The sequence below is a fragment of the Mytilus galloprovincialis genome, chromosome 12 (assembly GCF_965363235.1).
Source record: "Mytilus galloprovincialis chromosome 12, xbMytGall1.hap1.1, whole genome shotgun sequence".
In the NCBI taxonomy this organism is placed as follows: Eukaryota; Metazoa; Mollusca; class Bivalvia; order Mytilida; family Mytilidae; genus Mytilus; species Mytilus galloprovincialis.
The window spans coordinates 26,131,723-26,150,578 of record NC_134849.1 but is presented as its reverse complement, the minus strand read 5'-3'; the positions used below and the strand labels follow the sequence as shown (position 1 = coordinate 26,150,578).

Sequence of the window (18,856 nt, the reverse complement as noted above, 5' to 3'; positions counted from 1 at the left end):
TTTATTACATAAATAATTCAAAAGTGCATTGAAACTGGTTTTAAAATTACTATCATCATGATCATAATGATCATGACCATTTCTAGGCAACACACTTTTGAATGCAGTAGCTGTGCGATATTGATGGCCAATCTCAATTACCCTCCTCGTCCTTTTACATGTGTGTAGTTCTATTCATGGGCTTAATCTACATCTGCATGACTAAACCTTATGCATTATACATGTACTTGTAAATGATAAAACTAGTATACAAACATATTGACAAGGATTGTTATTCCCGTTTTGTTGTTTAAAACCTGCACAATTACCCCAAATTGTAAAAGATCTCGACAAAAAGGACAAACAAAAAAGGAGTTATAATTCATGATGCATGTACATGTAATACAAAGCCAATAGAATCATGAAACATATTTGACAGAAAACTTATCCACCATTACTGCGTTCACCTGAAGGCCGTATGGTGACCAACTGTTGTTAATTTCTGTGTCATTTGGTCTCTTGTGAATTAGCAACACGACGTCCACATCATCATTTGTATATTCATAATGATTAAAAATAAATATTACAACCTACAATCGACTTATCTGTATAATGACAAACAATTCAGTAAACACATGGTTTTTATATCTTGACAACTTTCACCATTCCAAAACATCTCATAAAGTTGCACGATAAATATGTATTTTATCTGTTAAACTCTTCTGCCTTGAAATAAACCTCACCTTTCCGTTAATGAAGAAACCTTTAACAACCGCAACAGATGATCATAATTCAATTGTCATCAATTTAAAGAAGTTGGGAACGAAACAATGAAAAAAGTCAGAGACAAGTTTCCATTGGCTAATATTTTTACATCACAAGTGACGGAAAGTTACTTATCAATCAGTTGTTCACATTTCCATAATATGTACATTGAAGAAATAGAACGAACTAACATCATCGTTAAAAGTTATAATTTCCAACGTTATTTGTCTCTGATTGAGAGATGTCGCATTGCAATTGTACCTTATCGTCAGTTTTGTTCAAATGATTGCATTCACAACTACTTTTCAACCTGGATAATAACGATTTTGAAGACAAAAAACTGTCTAGACACATGTATAAAGAAAGTATATTTATCCTTTAGACATGTTTTGTTCACTTTTATTGTTTTGAATTGACGAATGTCATACAACATATATTTTATCATTTTTTTCAACAATTAAGATATTTTGTAACAGTTTTATTGATTACGTAGTCGTTGAAATGATATGTAGCTTGTCACTGTTTGTAGCATCATTTTTCACCATAGAGACTTTTGGTCCACATTCCTTTTATTTTTCCTACCAGTCTCAGGATTAAATATATGATGTGACTGTTGATTGTACGGAAAAAGATCTAAAAGAAAGAAATCAAAATCAATGAATTTTATTACAAGTGTTTCTGTTATTCTGTATATCGTTAAACATATAAATGCTAAAGGAATGTGTTTTCTAATATTTTAAGTCAACTTAAAGGTAGACTCATCCGGTAGCCAAGATAGTTATCACAAAATATTTACAAGGTCAAGAAGCAATTTAAAGGTCGAATTCAGACACCAATATGCAATTCCTTCTTCGCATGCTGTATCCCTTTTTTATTACAAACTCAAGACCTTAATGGTTTTTCTTTTTTTCAAATTTTGACTTGGATTGAAAGGTGTCTAATTGACACTCTTGTCGCTTCGTAACTTCGTCTTATATCTCTCAATCGTTAACATTTGGAAACAAATACAACTTAAACACAAGCGGCGCTGTGTGACCTAAATAGACCTAAAGCATAAGTCAAATTTCTATAAGGACAACTTTACTTGAAGTAGTTGGAAAGCTAGTTTTTTTTTTATTCTTTTGTTTAATTTATCAACGAATAATTTAAGGATTTAATCCACTAATTTGTAAATAAGAAAATGTCCATACCAAGTTAGGAATATGACAGTTGTTAGCAATGCGTTTGATGTGTTTTATTAAATGATTTTGCCATTTGATTAGGGACTTTCTGTTTATCATTTTCCTCGGAGTTCAGTATTTTTGTGATTTTACTTTTTGTTGTAAAGCATATCAATACCGAATCATTGACTACATGCACGTAGCTGATCCTATTCTTTAACATTTACAAATTATGATACCAGCACTTGATACTACTATTGGAATTTAAATATATGTTAACTGTAAAATCAATTCAACAATAGGCATTATTTGTAACAGTAAATTAGATTTTTTTTAATAACACTGCCGTCAAATTCAACATTTGTATTGTGTATATTGAGTTGACCACTGTGCGTAGATCTAAGCTAACATCTTTTAGTTAATAAGGTTTGATGAAGCTTAAGGTTGTTTCTCTTTGATATATTGATGTTGGGGAACATACGTTTATACTAAAACATTAGCATGCATGTCTAGTAGCGGTAGAAAAAGGTCGCTAATTACTTACTCTTTGAAGAACTTAAACTATCGAATGAGTCCATTGACGATCTGTTAGCGTTTGTAGTGCCTTGGCTTCCTTGGTCTGAACTATTGATTGATTTGTCATCACTACGTTTATTTTTTCTGTTTATTGCAGGAGCAGGGTCTTGCTTCTGCAAAAATGTTTTAAAACATCGAAAACCATACTAGTTGAGCTTGTTATTACAAAACAGCTTCATTTATTGGTCAAATGTTAAATTTAAAAATAAATCTGATTTCAATTTACAGGAAAATTAAAAACAAAAGAAATGTTTAATATCTTTCAATTACTTATACATTTTGATTTTTTTACACGTATAATGTTGTTTTGTCTTCAACTTTCTTTTCAGTATTTTCTTGTATGCATTTCCTTAGTCTTATTTGAATTAACTTTTTTGGAACTTTGTGTCCTCAATGCTCTTCCACATGGTCCACCTTTTACTTCTTTGGCTTTATAACTATATTGATCTGAGCGTCACTGATAGGTCTTATATAGACGTATCTGTCGTATCAAATTATAAGCCTGTACCTTTGATAACTATGTGTGCTTGCAAATAATGAATGTCGTTTCAGAATGGGACATCCGGAAATTACTATGCAATTGCGTCTACTAAATTTTGATATCTGATAACTAATTTCAATATTCAAAGAAATACCTACTTCTTTATTAAAATGTTACTCGACTTATTTCCGAGTTGACATATTTAAATATTTTAAACTTCACCTGAACTAATAGTTTTAATTTTTCCATCTTTGTAATACATTTTAAATCAATCCTTTCTTTCTATATTCATTGAACGGTACCCTTATTACTCTTTCCAGGAATACTCATACTTTAGCACTAAATTATTTAACTAACCTCTGACACATTTTTACTTTGATACTTATTCACACTCCAAGGATCGTCTGTCGAAAAAAAATCAGATTGACTTTAGCTTTTCTTTCCTGTGCAGCCTTTATTCTATCAGCTCTCTTTTGGGCATCTGTCTTTTTGTCAATCCTACAACAGACAAAAATAACTGATATTTAATGAATTACTGTGGTATGTTTTTTTTTCTGTTTTTGAAGAAATAAATTCAAAATTTGGGATGCACAATAAAAAGCGCGTTTACCTCGTTTTGAAAAGTGTTCATCACATTTTTTAAGTTATTTCATATGGACAGAAAAAACAGTAACGTAAATTCTTATAATTCAATTATAAATTCCATTTCAAAAGAGTTGATCATGAAAAAAAACGTTGATGACGTCACGGTTAAATATGTCTATGATCTGATATACACAAAACTTTTAGCAAACTGGAAGCAGTGTTTCATCAAAAATACAAAAAAACACATACGACTGTAATATCAGACTCATGTTTAAAACCAAATGTACAGTACACCTCATCTAAGGTTTCATAAAGTCCACCCTGATCACACTTTGAAAGATGTATATACTTATATTAGTCTTATACTATATATTTTCTATATATTTGATCACGGTGTGCTCTGTATGTCAAAATGGAGGTCTGTTATATATATACTAGTATTAACAACCATTTGAAAGTTATTTGAGAGTCTCATAAGAGATCTTATTACTTACTCTGCACAAGGCCTGCAATATCTTATGCACAGCTTTGTTATCAGGACAGCATTCATCATCAGAACTATCCCTGCTAATAGATACCAGTACCCATTGTCAGGGTACGTTTCAGTTTTGAAAGGACGTTCAGTAGTTGTTGATGACGTTGTAGTTGTCTAAAATATATATCACATCAATGTGAGAGAATTTCAAAAAATTAATAGCTATATACAACGGTGAAAAGGGACCATTTGAATTGTTTGTTTCTCTTTTGTGTAAGGGAAATAATGTGGACGGGTATTGGATGGGCAGAAAATCAACACATTTAACTTTCAAATATGTTTTTTTTTCTCATGCGCATGTCTAGTGTATTTTTTTTTGGAGAAGTCGGGGTTCGATGTGATATGTTATTTTTTTATTATATTTTTGGTTATATTTCATAAAATATCTATTTCAACTAAATATTCGTATTTTATGTCGGTTTCAATGAAAGTTGAGTTGGTTGACTGTCAATTACATTTATAACCGCGTTTGTACTAACATGAGCAACATGGCGGTTGCCACCTGTGAGTCAGGATAGGCTTACCCTTCGGAGCACCTTAGATAATTCCAACTTGTTTTAATGGTTCAGTCTTTTGTTTTCTATTTTGTGTGTTGTGTGCTATTGTTTGTGTGGTGGTCTTTTTTCTGTTTAGCCATGGTGTTGTCAATTTATTTTTAGTTTATTATGCCTCTTGTATAGATAGTTTTTATGTTTAGACCAATACGTTTCCCTTTTCCCTACCTCTGGGAAAATCAGTGACAAGGTAGAATATCCCACAAGTCCTCCACCATCAGTTGCACTTAAGGTCAAGATCACTGTCTGGCCGTAATTAAAGGATGCAGAAATATCCATGGCCACAGTTATTGTCCCATTTTCATCGATATTGAAATAGCTATTCCCTAAACCTGATTGATCCAAGCCGTAGGTTATTGTATTCCAAGTTTCTGTAATGTCTCCATCCGATGCCGATACATTGATTAGTATCGTTCCAATATCTTCCGTTGGAAATAAGAATACATTGTAGTAATCTCGCTCAAATATCGGTGTAAAGTCATTAGTGTCTGCTATGTTTATAGTTAAAAATGCTGTATCTGTCAAACCTCCTGGATCTGTTACGGTGACATTGCATTCAGTGACCGGTGGATGACCAATATCAGAATCAAAATAGCCGCCAAAATAAACATCGCCGGTACTTTTGTCCATTTCAAAATATGTTGTATTATATCCATTACAGTCCAATGTGTATCTTAAAGTTTCATTTTCTGGATCTGATGCATCAATATTAGGTGATGACAGAAGTGTTTCTCCCTGAAATTGAAATTTCTTTAACATACATTGTACCAACATAATAATCTAACAGTCAATGTAACGTATATTATTTTTGATACATACTGCTACGTTATTTGACTTTTATAGTAATACAGATCGGATTTGATTTACACAAATATTACTACTAATAATGTAGAAATTCATCATGGTACACATAACAATGTCTTATGTCATGTGTGTGTGTGTGTGTGTCAACCTATAAGGAACGTGTTCTCTGTGTATTAGATTTGTAATAACATAACATTGCATAAGGAAAGGATTACAAATATGTAGATCTGTCGTGTCCGAAATACAATGACACATCTTAAAGGTACAAATGGTACTGCATTTCGACAATTGGTATCTCTTTGCAGTGATATCTGGGGCCACAATATTTGAAAATGCAAAATGTATAGGGCTTATTTAACCAACACAAAATATGTATAGCCATATCCGGGCAAGGGACTACGTCCATGAATTTAAAAGAATTTCCAAAAATTGTGTATACGAAAAATTCAATTACACACTATCCGTAAGGTGTTGCCAGTACCAGAGGTCTGGCTACTGGCTGGTGATATGTTTGAAACCTTACCTTACCTTAATAGCAAAATTATCGACCTAGTGGCGTAAGGATATTTTGACACGTTTTTACAATTTAAGGCTACATGTATTTTGTACATGGATTATTTCTTCGATAACCGTTACTTGTAGGTGTACTTATTATATATATTGTATTGTGCACTCATAAATACTAATTGTCTGTATTTACTAATCAGACTCAAACGCAATAACTAGTTTACTAGTTTTCGGGCTATAAAAATGCAATTAGGAGATAACTGTACTGTTTTTTAAGCTCCGACGGCATCAATAGAGAAAGATAAATTTAAAAAAATAAGAATAGAGATAAATGAACAAAAAGAATCAAGAATAGAGAAAAGTTGACAAAAACATTAAGAGTAAAGAAAAAAGGTCTACACAATAAAAGAAAAGAAACTTATATGAAGTACACCATCCAAACCCTCATAACTGTATGAAAACAATGTTTTTGAAATGCATAAAGGAAATGCGTATGTGTTAAATCATTGTTAGTGATTGTAAACCAAAACATTAAGCGTTTAAGACCATATATATTATTGGAAAGTATAAACAGATACATAAAACCTTCTACATATATGTTGGTTAGAACTTTAACTGCATTAAATGGTAAAAAGGTATTGACATGAATTTAACTTTATCGTACGTACCACGTTCTCTGTGTCATTTAAAACGTAATGGGTATTACTGAGTGTTGGAACATCGTTCACATTTACAACAGAGATTGTGACAGTTGTTGTTGCAGTGTCTTTCGTATCAGTGGCTCTCACAACGAACCGGAAGCTGGTAGCAAACCCAACATAGAACAGATTGTCGTAGTCAAATTCTGCAGTAGTTGAAATCTGTCCACCTGAAAAAAAGTAGTGTTACGACAAAAGGTTAATTTAGTTACCAATGAAACAGTGAGACGGTGAGAAATTACCTAGTTTTTGTTCTTACTTAGTGAATTTCCCCTAATATGGTGTTGTGGTCAAGTACAAACGAGTCATTCCATGCTATAAATCATTTTCAGAATGAGTAATAAATGAGTCACTTTTCATTCATGAGGTCAATGTTTTTTTATGAATATATATAAGGTCATAAATACAATTTTCAATATCAGTGTATCAAAAGATGTAAGCCAAACGCGTGCAGATGATTTAAAATTGGGGATTTTTATTGATGAATTGATGTTCACTACAATTGTAATAATAATATTAACTAAATGAAATACTTACTCGCTGAATCTATATCAAAGTAACTGTTTGTAGTCGGTGTCCATGAATATGTAACGACGTCTACCGAATCAAGATCTGTTGTAAAATATGTATATAAAAGTGTACCTACAGCGGTATTTTCTTCTACCCCGATTTTTAGGTCAGATTCAGCATTTGCGAAAACCGGAATATCATTAATGTCTGAAAGAAAGAAAAACTTGTGATCTAACAAAAAAATAAAATTGTCATCTCTGTTTAAGGACAAATTGGAGAAAAGACACTGAGGTTAACACTTAATTAGAAATAAAATAAACAGCTGCGCCATGAGCGCATGATACGCCCGTCGTCTTGTGTGTGAAGTTTTATTCAATAATCATAAATAGTTTCTGAGATACGGCGCAACACATGAAATCCCCCTTTTTTAACAAAATACTCAATAACTGTAAAATTAAAATTTTGAATCATCACAAAAAAGTATACAGATCTTATTATTAATATAACTGTAAGAAGTGTGTAAATTTTAAAGCAATAATCATTGATGGTTTTTAATATACGGTGTGAACCCCCTCCCCCTTTTATAAAAAACCTCCATTACTCTAAAATTAAATTTGGAATCATCACCAAAAAGTATACAGATCTTCAGATTAATATAACCATGGAAGTATTATATTGACAGAATCTACAACGATTTATTAGCACTTATTTATAACCCGGGGAGCTCTGTAGAAAAGATATGGAAACTGACTAATTAGTATGTTATCGTAATAGCCCTTTGCGACCATGTGCGATGCCGCCATCCTAAACTGACCAGACATACTTCTTATCATCACGTGGTTTTTATTGCGAAAGGTTATCTCTAATACCTGTCGGAAAACCCCTTTGTTTATTTCAATCTCGTCTGTGGTCTTTCAGAATTATTCAATTTTTCAAAACAAATCGACTGATGTACAAAACAAAAAAATCGGACGAGAACTTTGAATACTACAACGTTTTGAAATGGTGAGTGACAATATTTCATTAGTTTGTGGGGAAAGTTTAAATCGTAATTAAGGTGTGTTCCGGTTACCGCCGGTTAAAAATAAATATATTTGATAAAAATAAATACTGTGAAGTTTTGAGTAATCTATATAGTTAAGGTAACATGTACTGGATAATCCTGGAAAGTAGAAATTTCCAGTTTAAAATACGAAAATTAATCGAACAAGTACCAACATCAACAAAATACAGCAGAAGAAAACAGAGATCTCACTTCGTTATGTAGCTATTTATATAATGTTGGTTAATATCTTTTTAATTGTGAATATAAAATCTTCATGTCTACCCGCAATGGAAAGACCTCTCCGATCATATAAAGCAATGGTCAGTATTTTATCATTTGAACATGTATGACTATGCCAATACTAGTCAAGATTTAAAAAAAGTCTCATGACCCGAGTATTGTTTTCTCACAAGGACAAATCTTAAAGTTATCAACTTCTACTGTAAATCTTATACTTTATATATTCACTTAAAAAACAAGGTTTAATGTCTATATCAAACACGTAAATTGAAACTGTTTTACAGTGCACTTAACATATACATGTCCATGAAATCAGAATTCAGGGATGTATATTTGGCAGTCAGGATATTTCATATATAATTATATACGTAAAGCCTTATTTAACATGGTGTTATACCAACCCTGGATTTGGAGTAATTCTTATAATTGCTCTATAATCAAATTGTCTTTTTTTAAATCTTGAATAAATCGGCTCAATTTTCAATATGTACAGTCCCGAATATGAATGAAATACATGCCACTGGACGTAAGACAAATAACTTTCAATCACAACTTATGATGTGCTTTTTCTACCCTTCAACCCTTTAAAACAAATCCAATATAGTCTTTTTTGTCAACAGATATGGTAAATAATGAACCCAGACTATAACTGTCGTTTATGTGGAACTACAGAAAAGAGAACTGCTCACCACCTACCATACGAACAATCAAAATATGCTAGAGACATAAAACTCTCACTAAACAAATTATGGTCACTTTATAAAACTATTCACATCATATCCAATCCAAGGGTCTATCGCTGCCAATTTGCAATCCAACACATTGTATGTGATAAAACATTTTATTTTGCACTCTTTGCTTTTACATTCGATAAGATGTGACGAATCATCCGTTTTACACGAACAATATATCTCACTTTCAAAATGTGAGGAAAAAAAATCATCGGGTATATTATTTGTCTCAAATTCATCCATTGTCAAAGTGTTTCTTTGTAATTAATGATTGTATGTCTCGTTCACATTCATCTATACACGTGTGTATAAACTGTTTCCTTAGGATTTATGACAACATCCGCTTTCTTCGTGTATTGCCGTACCCAGGAAACAACCGACACATGACTTTATCGCAATGTGCCACACGCTGGTGTATTAATATAGTGCCATGTTTCAAGTTAATTAACATGTCATTAAATGGTACGCGGCATCGCGGATGAACCGTTTGAAGTCGGGTCGTAGTAGTTCCTGTCAATATAATACTTCCATGATATAACTAAGAAGTGTGTAAAGTTTTAAGCAATAGTCATTAATCATAAAACACCCCTGTTTTAGTTATAAAGTGCCGTATCTGAAAAAGTTGAAGGTTTTTTTCACCAAAAAGTATACAGATCATTTGATCATCATAAGAAACAACTATGTTAAGTTTCGTGAAATTTAAATGAGTGGTTCTCAAGTTACGGTGCGACATGCTTACGCAGGACAGACAGACAGACGAACATACGGACGACATTTGTATTTCACAATACATTTCGTCAAAATTTCGACGGGAGTACACATCCTTATCAAATAAAAGACAACAGAAATCAAAGACCATACTCAGAAGAAATAATAAACAGCTGCGCCATGAGCGCATGATACGCCCGACGTCTTGTGTGGAAGTTTTATGCAATAACCATCAATAGTTTCTGAGGAAGTTTTAAGCAATAATCATTTATTGTTTTTAAGACACGGCGGGACATGTTACCCCTCCCCGACCCTGTTTTTTTTTATACAAATATCACATAAATAAAATTGTGAATCAAACCAAAAAGTATACAGATCTTTAAATTAGTACAACAAAGAAGTCTGTACCGTTTCAAGCAATCATAAATTGTTTTTGAGATACGGCGCGACATGTAAAAAAAAACCTCCCCTTTTTTACAAAATACTCAATAACTCAAAAATAAAATTTTGAGTCATCACCAAAAAGTATACAGATCTTTAGATTAATATAACAAAGAAGTGTGTAAAGTTTTAAGCAATAATCATAAATCATTTTTGAGATACGGCGCGACATGTAAAAAAAACCTCCCCCATTTTTACAAAATACTCAAAAACTCAAAAATGAAATTTTGAATCATCACCAAAAAGTATACAGATATTAAGATTCATAAGAAGTGTGTAAAGTTTTAAGCAATAATCAAGAAACGTTTTTGAGATACGGTGCGACATGTGAAAAAAAGCACACCCCTGTTTAAGTTACAAAGTGCCATAACTCAAAAAGTTTAAATCTTATTTTTACCAAAAAGTATACAGATCATTTGACCACCATAAAAAACAACTATATTAAGTTTCATGAAATTTGGATAAGTCGTTCTCAAGTTATGGTGCGACATGTTTACGCCGGACAGACGGACAGACGGACGGACACTGGACATTTGTATACCATAATACGTCCTGTAAAAATTTTGACGGGCGTATAAAAATTGAACAATGATCTCAATTGTGAATTGCTAATTCGACATATCTCGAATGCTTTACTCAACATAAACCATAACCGAATGCACGCACTCTTTTAGTCAGCATACCCAAATCGTATTTCAAAGTATAAGAAATCAAAGAGAATGTGTCTAACATATATGCATAATGTAGACACATTACAACTCATCACCATTGAGCTGCTGACCAATCATCAAGTCATTCTACTTAGCAATTTAAGATAAATTGTGAGTATTGAAGGAATATAAAAAAAAAAGAAACCAAAAAAAAAAACCAAAAAAAAAACTCAAATTATTTGAAAATAGAAAGTAAAAATGTTTTAGTCATTTTTATTATAAACTTTAACATCAGGATTCTGTTGATCTATAAAATGAAATATATTTAGAAATATGTTACACAGGTGATACTGACACAAATGAATACTAGTACTATTCTTTTACTAGTCTGAAGTTAAAAACTCATCAGAAATGCAAGACATACTTTGGTATAGGACTGCCATACAAGTGAGAGGTTTAGCTAGCTATAAAACCAGGTTCAAGCCACCATTTTCTACATTTGATGTACAATGCCTGTACCAAGTCAGGAATATGAGAGTTCTTGTCCATTCGTTTTTGATGCGTTTTGTTATGTGATTTTTCCATGTGATTATGGACTTTCCGAATTGATTTTCCTCTGAGTTCAGTATTTTTGTGATTTTACTTTTTTTGGTAATAAAACCACGTATTGTTTTCTCAACAACAATCACAAATGGAACCCGCATTATAACAGTTGGGAATCAACAACCAATACAATCTTAGAGATCTTTGACATTCAGAAACCTTATGCAAAGAATAAGTTATTTCAGCCATGTGTAAGTATATTTTCATCACCTACTTATCAAAAGAATGTTTGTGAACTTAAAAAATAAATGCGTCGTATAATTTAGCAAGATAAATGAAATCGTTACTGCACTGTCCAGGCAGCAAGATGTAATTACTTGTCATGTTTCATTTGAAAGAGGATTAACGGTTAACAAAACTATATGATAAACCAAACTCATATAAATGACCTTTACTTTGCCACTGCTGGTGGACGTTTCGTCCCCGAGGGTATCACCAGCCCAGTAGTCAGCACTTCGGTGTTGACATGAATATCAATTATATGGTAATTTTTATAAATTTTCTGTTTACAAAACTTTGAATTTTTCGAAAAACTAAGGATTTTCTTACCCCAGGAGTAGATTACCTTAGCCGTATTTGGCACAACTTTTTGGAATTTTGGGTCCTCAATGCTCTTCAACTCTGTAATTGTTTGGCTTTTTAACTATTTTGATATGAGCGCCACTGATGAGTCTTATGTAGACGAAACTCGCGTCTGGCGTATAAAATTATAATCCTGGTACTTTTACGATAGGTTTCATGGCACAAAACGTCCCGAGTTTATCCAAGTATAAAAACAATGTTGCATACGAGCATAGAGATACATCACAATTTCAGGGACTGAATTTCGGCTCTCCCTTGACACCATTTGCAATTATGGTCTTGATGAAGCGATGATTGTCCGTCGGGAGAGGACGATAAATGCCTGACTCGCGTTAAACTAGAGGCTCTAAAGAGCCTGTGTCGCTCACCTTGGTCTATGTGAATATTAAACAATGGACACAGATGGATTCATGACAAACTTGTGTTTTGGTGATGGTGATGTGTTTGTAGATCTTACCACTGCATGAAAACGAACCTTTTGTTCATATTTTTCAGAAGCCAAAATGTGCTCAAAAGGTGATCCATTTTGGAAGTTTACATTTTGTTACCTTTCGTAGAACAAAAGGTGGTCTTTCATCTTTCGTCATTGTAAAAATGTCTAAAAATGTCATCTTGCTACTTTTGATGCTACAAAAGGTAAACAAATGTCGCCTTTCACCTTTTGTTGTTGAAAAAAGATTTATTAATATCACCTTCCACCTTTTTCTAACTTTTGAAAATATGCAAAAGGTTGTCTTTCATCTTTTCACACATTTTGAAAAGTTGTTTATGTTACCCTTCACCGTTTACACCTTTCCATATCTTTATTTAAATATGTTTAACTGGATTTTTAGAGATTTTTTAAAAATTCTGTTGTAGCAGCAGACAATTTAATTCCTGCAACATTCCATTGCCCTTCATTGATTATGTTTAGCTGTAACACCACTGTTCCGAGTTAGGGAGAGGGTTGATTGCTCACAAATATGTTTAACCCGCCACATGTATATATTCCTGTCTGTGGCTTGCCCCAAGTCAGGCGCCTGTTTTTCGTATTTGTTTTGTTATATATTGGACTTTAAAGTTTTCTCAATTGAATTGATTCACGTTTACAATATTAGAGCCTTTTAAAACTGATTATCTGGTATGGGTTTTCTAATTGGAGGCTGTACCTTTAAAACTTCCTGTTAATTGCTTAAATCGATCCACTTCATTTGAACTTTATTTGATATATAGTTGTCTCAGAAGCAAACATAGCACATCTCCATATGTTTATATCCTTCTTCATTGAATGGTTGATTTATTGTAAGTTGTTTAAAATCCAATACCTTGTTCATTGATCTCCGGATAAAACTATTGTTGATTTTTGAATTTAGTGTCACTATTCATAATTGAATTGGTCTTCATATAAACTAAAATAAACTAAAAACAAGGACCCAGTCAAATTTATTGTTCATACAGTTCTTTTGATTAAATCATTAAATTGGTTTCTCTGTTGAATTATTATTTTGATCTGTAAGTGCAGGGCCTTCGATTTCTAGAAATACTTGGTTTTGGGTTTTGCTCATTGTTGAAGTCCTTACATGATTTTTATTTGTGAATTCTTTGTCATTTCTTCCTTATTGAAAAGAGGTCTCATTGGCATTCATACCACATTTTCCAAATTCATAAGAAGATTACAATAACACATAGAAGATGAATGTGTTAAAAATAAGAACAATTAGAGTTACACTGAGTATTCATTTAATTTCATTTACAATTATTTCGATAAGGTGTACTTGTCATATTTGATTACAACATGTTTATCAAAAACTTTAATGTCAAATGTTTCTGTCAATGAACATACAAAGGTAAAATTATCCACCCTTTTTTCTATATACATATAAATAAAATTATTAACTTAAGGCTTAAAATTGCTTTAAACACTAATATAAAATAAATTTTTTGACAAAAAATGCCTATTTACATTCCTCACTTAAGTTGACATGCACCGACCAATATTATTGCACAAACTTTTGATGGTCAATAGTTTTGCACAAACGTTTCATATTATTTTAAGATGGATCATCACTTATTCTGTCCTCAGATAATTTAAAATACTTTGTCAAAATGTATATTTCATATAATTAACAAATTGGTTTCCTTGTTATTTTTCAAGCTTTGGTGTGTGCAAAGTTGACCAATATTGTATAGATTTTTTACAGAAGATTGTTTCCTTGACAGGAGAACACAATTTGTAAATGCAAAAAAGTCTACCAGATGAAGTTTAAAATGATAAAACAGTGGTGCAACCTTTCTTGTTAATTTCATTCTACTAAAGGCAAAGTAAAAAATAAAAATTTCATAATCATTCAAAAAATAAAAAATAGATATATGAGTTATCTTTTTTTTATGGTTCAGTTGAAAAATATTAATTTACAAAAACAAATATTCAGTCATAATCAAAATTTTCTAAATGATACAATGGATAACATTTTTTTTAATTAAGAACAAGTCTTGCATATAAATTGTGTACTACTACATGTATATTAAAATCATAGATTGTGATATAAACATTTATTTTGAGATGATCTACCTTAAAACTATTTTAGCATTAAGTTAGTAAAATTTAACACTGCTAAAAATCTATTACTTCTTTTTTTCCATTAAACCAAACAAAAAAATTTTACAAATTTTTAGGAATCTGTTTTAATGTTTACAGATAGGATTAATATTAATGCAAATAACATTTATTGAAAACACTATCTTTACCAAGCCTAATATTGTCTCATTATCATCTTGTTTGACCCCTCATACAATAAAGAATAGTCATATAAATTTTCTAAATAAGTAAATAAATGTAATATCATGTTATAAAATATAACGCTCTCTAGGTGAAATAACCAAAACATCTTTGTTAAACAATTTTGTCTTAGCAAACACAAATCTGCATTTAATTCTATGAACAGGAATAAATGAGGCAAAACCATTTTGTCTGTACAAATTCGAAGACCAAACTTCTACTGGCTTCCCATAAAAATGTCTAATTCGATCTTCCAACTTCTGAAACCAACGTACTTTTGCCACGTAATGAGTTTTTATTGTACCATTTAGAATAATAGAGTGTATAAGAAACTTTTCAATTTGTCCCGGAGAAGGATTGAAATCATTATTCTCAAGTTCAATGCTACCATTATCACCACACCAAAATCCCATTACATACGAAGACCTCACACTTCTACTATATTGTGATCCTAAAATAGAACCATGTAAATAGGCTTCTTTAGCCTTTTGGTATGATCTACAAATTTCAAATTCAGAAGTATACAAAGTACTATAAAAACCAGATAAAATTCTTGCATCCTCGTCACACAATGACTCAGATTTAGGTTTTTGTACAAAAATACCTTCAGATAAATTCCAAGGAACATCTGCTATATTACAATTAAGTGATGACCTTTCTATTAGACTAGCTTACTGCAAGCAATTTATTTCAGCTAAGGTTCCTCTTTCCCTAACTGTGCCAGATAGTTCTTCAAACAGCTGTGCAAAATTTGGACTTATGACCTCGTCTTTATCTCTTGCTCTGGATTCAGCAAGAAATCTCTTCATTATCTGCACTTCGACATTTTTTTATTGGTTTTATAAGATCCTAAAATTCCATTTTGCCTTTCAAAACTGAACAACCAAAATGAATTCTATTCAAATACTCTTACTTGCTATAGATTCAATTGTCAAATGAAATATAAAAGTTACAAAATCATTGTGTTACAATGTTTATATTGCTATTGATATTACAAAGTAGATTAAAAATAACAAAGTATATTAAAATATCTTAATGTATGAAAATAACAAAGTAAACTGAAAATAACAAAGTTTACAAAAGAGGGGAATAAACATGAAAATTTTCTTATCAATTATAATTAAACATTCTTTTGTTGCACCCTGTTGTGCAAGAAAGCAGAAAAACGTTTACATTTTTGGTATTGAACCATTCTGGAGAAGAGTGGGTCATCGTTCATTTCTTTGTAAAATTCATCTGTATCTGTTATTGCCTGATGTTTCTTTGGCGTGTTTTTTCTTTCTTGTGGGCTCTCAATTGTTTCAACATTATTTATTTCACACACTTGCTCTTCATTTTCTCTTTTTTTATTCAGATATCTGAACAATAATAAAATACAATAAATATACAAGTTTATTTTATCCAACAGTAGTTTCATCTTAGGCCAAACAAAAATATCTGTTTAAGGTTACATCATAAAAAGCTAGAGGCTCTGTCGCTCACCTGTATTTGCTAATACTTTGAAAATCATGTAAAATAAGGTTAAAACATAATTGATAGTATTAAATATTAAATATTATTAGATACTATATTGATCATGTTGATATCAAAGATAATAACAAAAAACTGAAAAATTTCTGTAAAACTACTTACTCAAGGCAGCAACCCAACAACAAGTTGTTGATTTTGTCTGAAAACTTCAGGGCAGACAAATCTTAATGTGATAAACATTTTTGCCACCCATCAAATTTGCTCTAAATGATTTAGTGTCAGAGATATAAACCAAAAACTGCATTTTACCCCTATGTCCAATTTTAACCATGTCCGCCATGTTGGTTGACAGGCAGGGGTCATCGGACACATGTATTAAACTTCATACCCTAGCAATGATGGTGGCCAAGTATGGTTTAATTTGGTTTAAAAGTTTCAGAAGATTTTTGTAAAAGATTACAAAATTTATGATAACTGTTAAAAATTGACTATAAAGGGCAATAACTCCTTAAGGGGTTGACTGACAATTTTGGTCATGTTATGAGAAAAGCTTACTTGACATGTCAATTCAGGTGAGCTAAAAATTGGGCAGGGAGGTCAATTTTTCCATTTTACTTTATTTTTTAATTTTAATTTTTGCACAATGATATTAAATTATGTGGTCTGTTTTTTATGGTCAAGTTGTCTATCGGGCAACTTGAACCATGTCTTTAATGGTTGGATTTATATTATTCCACATGGTTTATGTTGGAAAAAAATGGTTTCAGAGTGATTTGTTTCTTCATCTATCATCAACCAAAAAACTATGAACATTGGGATATCTAACTACACCTTTGAGACTTGGTCAATTAATTTCTTTCTTTTTGACAATGGAAATTAAATGCTGTTGATCAGCCCTAATCTTAGGGTCAGTATGGTATCCGTAAACAGACATATATTTTGTTTTGGCAAAGGTAAGACAACCTGATCGACACCAAGCTAAAAGAAAGATCAACAAGAATAAACACAGACCAGTGTGGATAGTTTTAAGCATTCTGAGAGTGTTGCACAGAGCTGTGAATCAACTCCCTACAGGATAAACTAGTTCAATTGTCTCCCTTAAAATATTTGGGACCAGGATTAGTTGCTCTTACAAGACATATGGACAGACAGAGAGACAGGGTGAATCGTTTTTACCCCCCAAAACTTTGTCTGTGGGGTATAATAAGTCTTTTTAGCAATGTAATTTCAAACTCAATAGTAAACATGATATCATTATATAATCCATGCAGTGAATCGTCTTTACGTTAGATCTCCCTTACCTCTGTTTCTTGTATATGCGTCGTTGTTTACTTCTGGCCTTTACAGCAGCTTTATTTTTCTTGCTTTTACCCATGGAAATGCAAAAACATCTAGGTATAATTCTGAAACTAATAAAGATGAAAGAACCTTAGTAAGTTCACTCACATATCCCACAACACCACTGTGTCGCTAGGCAAACAAAATATTATACATCTATGATTTGTAAAAAAAAACTCACATTAAATGATTAATATATCTTATGTACTTCTTGTATTATGCATACAAAGTACTGGGTCCTACAGATAACAAATAACTTTAAATACAAAAGATTACATAAAAAAATATGGAAAAAGTCGTTTATAATTAAACATGTAAACATATTTTTAGGAAATATTTTCTTTAATCTTAATCATATACATATATAACTGTCTAATAAATATACAATATATGGTCAATGTCAGGAAAATACTTTTTTTTTTTAAATTGACATTATACAAAATATAGCTATGTTACTATTTTTTTGGAAATAAACACAGGTACATGTAGTTGCAGTATAAAATAAAAACAAGTCATTTAGAGTTACTGTATGTAATTAATGTCACATTTTTGAGACAGTCCCAATTCAGGAGCCTCTGTCCTTTGTAAGTCTTCTAAGGTTTTTTTAAAATTTTAAACATTTATATGTTTTGGAGTTTATTATGGCGTCAATTTTATCTGAACTAGTACACCTTTTTGTTAAGGTGCCAGCTCAAGTACGACTCTGGGTGTATGATGTTCTCCGTGTTGAAGACCAATTGGTAGCCTTGTGCTGCGTTCTGCTCTTTGGTTGGGTTGTTGTCTCTTTGACACATTCCCTATTTCCATTCTCAATTTGATCTTAAATATGTTTTAAACCTTACCAAGGGTGTTCAAGTACATGAAGCAAACTTTCATAATACACTCTTTTTCAACAATCAAGCTCAAGCTCCATGTTTCTAGCAACCTCGGTTGTTAATTCAATGAAAATTCTTGTATATAATACTCTGAAATAAACAACATAAATAAGATTAAACATTAGCAATAGTATTGACCACAGGTACAGTCATAAAGAAGTTAGTCTTGTTAGCCTTGTAATCGTTTGAAAACAGTTTGGAAAAAAAAAATATTCAACACTTTTCAGTTTACTGTCAATAAAGCTATAACACGTATAAATC

At 31.7% G+C, this 18,856-nt stretch overlaps 3 long non-coding RNA genes across 3 annotated transcripts; all 3 read right to left on the bottom strand.

The window, feature by feature from the left end:
- Window positions 1-1,222: 1,222 nt before the first annotated feature.
- On the bottom strand, window positions 1,223-3,385 carry LOC143053544 (uncharacterized). Its single transcript, XR_012971398.1, has 3 exons — window positions 3,319-3,385; window positions 2,449-2,593; window positions 1,223-1,377 (listed from the first exon to the last, which is right to left on the bottom strand). It is a non-coding gene; the product is annotated as an uncharacterized LOC143053544 (long non-coding RNA).
- Window positions 3,386-4,047: 662 nt separating this feature from the next.
- LOC143055080 (uncharacterized) lies at window positions 4,048-7,355 on the bottom strand. The gene is made up of 4 exons (XR_012971938.1): window positions 7,182-7,355; window positions 6,615-6,814; window positions 4,804-5,370; window positions 4,048-4,195 (listed from the first exon to the last, which is right to left on the bottom strand). It is a non-coding gene; the product is annotated as an uncharacterized LOC143055080 (long non-coding RNA).
- An 8,737-nt stretch (window positions 7,356-16,092) lies between these two features.
- On the bottom strand, window positions 16,093-18,624 carry LOC143053501 (uncharacterized). The gene is made up of 3 exons (XR_012971379.1): window positions 18,563-18,624; window positions 17,684-17,791; window positions 16,093-16,270 (listed from the first exon to the last, which is right to left on the bottom strand). It is a non-coding gene; the product is annotated as an uncharacterized LOC143053501 (long non-coding RNA).
- Between the last annotated feature and the right edge of the window lie 232 nt (window positions 18,625-18,856).